The 5,807-nt window shown below is 49.7% G+C and overlaps 1 pseudogene across 1 annotated transcript; it reads left to right on the forward strand.

Moving 5' to 3' along the window:
* Positions 1 to 2,122: 2,122 nt before the first annotated feature.
* Positions 2,123 to 2,519, forward strand: LOC308239693 (phospholipid scramblase 3-like; annotated as a pseudogene). The gene has a single exon. The product of its transcript is annotated as a phospholipid scramblase 3-like (transcript).
* Positions 2,520 to 5,807: the final 3,288 nt, after the last annotated feature.

The raw sequence follows: 5,807 nt of genomic DNA on the forward strand, positions 1-5,807 counted from the left end.
GAGGAGCTCCTCACATTATATAAGTACACCTAGTTTTGTACCCAGCAATATGGAAGATACTTTTTAGTCCAAAATTTGGAGTATGGATCAAAACAGTGAACCTTACTCAAATATAATATATGCTATGCAGTGCTATGACATTATACATATATAATACATATTATATAATTATATTTATACTAGAGGACCAGTACATGAAATTCATGCATGGGGGGCGGCGGTCCCTCAACCTGGCCTGCACCCTCTCCAATCTGGGATCCCTCTTACAATCCGAAAACACTGGCTCCTAACCACTCACCTGCCTGCCTGCCTGATGCCCCTAACTACTCCCCTGCCAGCCTGATGGCCCTAACTGCTCTCCCCTGCCAGCCTTATCCCCTTAACTTACCTCCCCTCCTGGCCTGATTGCCCTAACTGCCTATCTGCTCTCCCCTCCTGGCCTAATCCCCCAGCCTATCTTCTCTCCCCTTCTGGCCTGATTGCCACAACTGCCTATCTGCTCTTCCCTCCTGGCCTGATCCCCCTTACTGTCTATCTGCTCTCCCTTCCTCTCCGTGCCCTTTGGACCCCGGTGCAGGCATGCTGATAGCTCTCTGCCATGGCCCCGCCCTCATTCTGATTGGTCGCTAACTGATGGAGTCCCAGACAATTTGCATATTCCTCTATTATTAGTATAGATTATATAATATGTACTAGAGGCCTGGTGCACAAAATTCGTGCACTGGGGGGTCCCTCAGCCCAGCTTGCACCCAACCCAATCTGGGACCCCTCAGGGGATGTCCTGCTGGATTCGGCCTAAACCGGCAGTCAGACATCCCTCTCACAATCCAGGACTGCTGGCTCCTGACCACTCGCCTGCCTGCCTGCCTGATTGCCCCCTAACCACTCCCCTGCTGGCCTGATTGACACCTAACTGCTCCCCTGCTGCCCAATCGCCCCCAACTGCCCTTCCCTGCTGGCCTGGTCCCTTCCAATTGCCCTCCCTGCAGGCCTGGTTGCCCACAACTGCCCTCCCTTGCCGGCCATCTTGTGACAATGTGGGGGCAGCCATCTTGTGATGACGTGGGGTGGCCATCTTGTGACAACGTTGGGGAGGCCATCTTGTGATGATGTGGGGGTGGCCATCTTGTGGCAGCCATCTTTTGATGATGTGGGGGAGGCCATATTGTGATGATGTGGGGGCAGCCATCTTGTGATGACATGGGGGTGGCCATCTTTTGATGATGTGGGGAGGCCATCTTGTGAGGGTGTGAGGGTCAATTTGCATATTACCTCTTTATTTTATAGGATTATGATATTATATATATTCTAATAGTATATATTATCCTAATATATAAAGAGCCAGGGTCCATCACTACCTAAACGACTGGACAGATGATTGAACAACAGGCTAGGGAGCTGAGGGAGCGGGAGCTGATCAATCGGTGGTGAGTGTCTGGAAGGCAGACCTCTTGGTCCATCCTCTTAGCCCTCAGAATCCAATCAATCAGTGGCAGAGGTGGAGTGGAACTGAGGACTGGTTCCCTTAGTAGTGCTGCAGGTTCCATCTCAAGAGGACAGGCCAGGCACCAATGGACCAGCACTGCCAGCACAATCCCAACAGCAGATTTCCAGCTTCCTGGAACTCAGCCTCAGGCACTGCAGCCACTTCCCCTCCCTAGACACTCCACAAGGAAGAAAGGATACTGCCAGCAGTGCCAGGTCACTCAAGCCGGCCCCCGCCCACCCTGCTCCAGATGAAGTGTGATCACTGCACATGGAAGGAATGTAGTAAAGAAACAAAAAACAATGACCAAAGGCCCACCTGCACGAGCTCTCAGGTGCCTCCGAGCGATGGGCACCCAGACTATTTTAGGGTCCTTCTCTTGCCACTGCCTGGGGTGCTTTCTGGCCTCGAATTCTTGGTGCCAATTGATCAGATTCTGATTCACCAGAGGGCTGCATGAGTGGAAACGCTCCTAGGCTGGGAGACAAGTAACCAGTATGAACTGTGCTCAGGGGCTGAAAAGCCCCTGGTTCAGGCAGCTGAAGAGAGCAACTACTGTGCACATCTGTGCTGCAGGGCCCACCAGCCCCTTCCAGTCAGTCTGGTGCACTCCGGATAGACTCCAGGGACCGAGAGATGGAAGTACATTTACCACCAGGCACCACCATTGGCCATGTGCTGCAGACCTGGCATCCCTTTCTCCCCAAGTTATCTATTGAAGATGCTGATCACCATATGATCCTGCGAGTGGTGGGGCCCTGCTGGACCTGTGGCTGTAGCACAGACATCAACTTTGAGGTGAAGACTCCGGATGAGTCCCACAGTGTGGGCTGCATCAGCAAGCAGTGTGTTTGGGGGGGAGGGGGGCGGGCTGCTCCAAGAAGCCCTCCCGGATGCAGATGACTTTGGCTTGCAGTTCCCGCTGGATCTGGATGTGAGAGTGAAGGCTGTACTGCTGGGAACCACATTCCTCATTGACTACATGTTCTTTGAGAAGTGAGGAGGCACTGGGCCATCTTCCATCACCAGTTAGATGGCATCTCAGGGTGAGGACTGACCATCACCTCAGCTAGAAGTCAAGATGGTCACCTGGCCTGGCCTGGCCCCTCCCTAGAGGCAGCCCCTTTCCTCCATGTACACTACAAAGGACAGACAGGGATGCCTAAGAGGCTGGGGCCATGGTGCCCCAAACTTACCCTACTCCCCTGGCCTCCTTCACCTGTGGCCCGCACAGAAGGGTATGTACGAGAGACCTTCTCCTACTACCTCTCACCACTGTCTCCAACCATCCCTCAGCACACAGGCATATCTGCTTTCAAACTGCCCTACTCACTTCCTGTCACCCCCTACAGGGCCTCAGCTCTGGATGGGGCCTTTGGAATCCAGGGCTCTAGGGTTTTACAACAGAGCTTGGTTGGGAAAGGATAAGCAGCACCAAAGATGGCTGATATGGTCATTCACCTCTGCATCAGCTTGACCAATTAGTTCAGCCTTAGAACGTGGCACTCAGAGGGGATCCCTACTTCCCCAGCAATGGCTCTAGGGCCTCAGCCCCAGTTCTAACCTCCTCTACCCCTTGGCCCTCCCCGCAGTTGGTGCTTGCTGCAGCTCCATGTGCCTTACTTAACCACCCCTTCTTTCCCTGTTCCTACAAAGGAGGCTACATTTTTGTATGTTATATTCATACTAGGGGCCCGGTGCATGAAATTCGTGCACTGTGGGGTGGTCCCTCAGCCCAGCCTGCCCCCTCTCACAGACTGGGAGCCCTCAGGGGATGTCCTACTGACAGCTGGATCTGGCCTCCCTCTGTGGGAGGTGACCGGGCTGATCAGGGGAAGGTGCCAGCCCCATCACCCCGCTGCTGCAGCCACTACCAGCCACCACAGCCACCAGGGTGTTTTCATCAACACGGACTCTAGTCCCTTCACCATGAAAAAATGACAACTTTATTTAGGCATTTTCAAGATGTGTCTTTCATAGGATATGACATTTCTTTCTTTTTCTTTTTTTTATCCTCACCTGAGGATATGTTTCCATTGATTTTTAGAGAGTGTAGACGAGAGAGGGAAAGACAGAGAGAAACATCAATGTGAGAGGGACACTGATTGGTTGCCTCCTGCCAGGGAGGAGCCTGCAACTTAGGTACATGCCCTTGATCAGAATCAAACTCAGACCCTGCGTTTGGCAGGCCAAGGCATTATGCACTGAGCCAAACCGGCTAGGGCAGGATATGACATTTCTTAGCCCTCCAGCAGCAGACATTCATTTTTTCCTCCAGGAGTGTGGTGGAAAAACCCTAGATCACCTTTTTGGATTCTTATTACTCACATTAACAAGAACATTACCAGTGGCATACAGGGAGCTTAGCCAATGAGTGGTCAGAAAAGGTGTTTCCTCTGCAGCTCACACGCAGAGGCAGGACTGCTGGAAAGCCGAGGCTGGCACACCCCCTGTCTCTGAGCCTGCTCAAGCCTCTGCCGTGGCTTGGGTAGAGCACCCCCACTCCACTCAAGCCTCTGCTATGGCTTGGGCAGAGCACCACCTGCTCCGCACAGGCCCTGCTCGAGCCTCCACCGCGGCTTGGGCAGAGCACCCCCTGCTCTGCTCAGGCCCTGCTCAAGCCTGTGCTGCAGCTTGGGCAGGGGCCTCTGGCTCCACTCCAGCCCTGCTTAAGCCTCTGCCGCCCTGCTCCTGCCCCTGGCCACTTGGCGCCAAGGCCCATAGACCAGGAGTGGCTGGGGGCGTTCTGGGACCCCAGCTGCTCAGGGCCTATGTGGGGGCCTACAGTTTTGGAGAAGCCTGGGTCCCAAGGATGTTCCCGGGACCCAGGCCACTGGGCGCCTGTGTATGCAAATTAACCCTCCATCTTTGTTGGGTTAATCTGCATACTCACTCCTGATTGGTTGGTGGGTGTTGTGGAGGTACAGTCAATTTGCATCTTTCTCTTTTATTAGTGTAGATAAACTTTGTAACGTTTTTTGGGGGAAAAAAACAATGACTTAATAAAAAAAACTAAAAATAAATAAAAAAAAAACAATTAAAAAAATAAAAATTAAAAAAAAAAACAATGACCAAGAGAATGCCACAGTCAACGTCTGTCTGGTAGACCCAGGAAACTGAGAGATGGAAGTACAATCACCATCAGGCACCACCATTCCTTCCTCCCCAAGTTCTCCATTCAAGATGCCAGAGTCTGGCTCAGGAGAATGGAGAGAAGGGAGAAATCCATAAGTTGGCTGATACCAAGATATTTCTGAGTGACTGCGTGGTGTGTGACAGTTGTGTGACTATAGAAGAAGGAGTCCAAGTTTCTCAGCAGAACACCAAGGACTTCTTCCATGTTCTGAACCTTAATAAGAAGGAACCTTAAATGAGAAGGAAGAGAGTAGTTGGCCCACAGACAACTACACAGAAAGATAAGGCTTATGGCTGGCAAGTGTAGTGGTGGTTGCGGGAGCCTCTCCTGCCTCCGTGGCAGCACTAAGGAGCAGCGGTAAGGAGCGAGGGGTCCCAGAATGCAAGAGGGTGCAGGCTGTGTTGAGGGACCCACCCCCCAGTGCATGAATTTTATGCACCAGGCCTCTAGTATTATATATAATGCACACTAGACAATATTCTAAGCAGTTGACATATTTCAACAAATTTGATCCTCACAGTAGCCCTATGAGATTGGACTATTATATGCACTTTGCTGCATGTGAGGAAACTGTGGTACAGACATGTGAAATAACGTATCTAAGGTCACACAATAAGTAACAAGTGTTTGCATCCACTTTACTATATAGTTTTCCTTGTTTTGCTTTTGGATATTTTATTCTTGGTTGATTTATGCAAATTCCAATGAATAAAATGGGGTGATTTATTATATGATTGTGTCTGCACCAAATACAGAATTAAAACTATCCTTGACTATGAATCTAAAGAAAAAAAATTTACATTATATCACATAAGGGCAACTATTGGTTAATAATTAAAATAGTTTGCATTTATAATGTTGAATTTATAATTTTCCTCATGTATATTATTTCATTTATTCCTCATAAACACATGTGAAAGAATAGTACACTTATTTTAAAGATGTGTAACTGAGGCCCAGATAATCTGAGAGATTTTTCATTAAGGTCATACAATTGATGAAATTGGCCTCTCCACAAATTGCGTAGACGTTGATTATGAAACTTAGTGTCTCAATGGAAATTTTTTTCCACTATTTCTTTTTTAAAAAATATTTTTATTGATTTCGGAGAGGAAGGAAGAGGGAGAGAGAGATAGAAATATCAATGATGAGAGAGAATCATTGATCGGCTGCCTCCTGTACGCT

Source organism: Plecotus auritus (genome assembly GCF_963455305.1).
Source record: "Plecotus auritus genome assembly, chromosome: X".
In the NCBI taxonomy this organism is placed as follows: Eukaryota; Metazoa; Chordata; class Mammalia; order Chiroptera; family Vespertilionidae; genus Plecotus; species Plecotus auritus.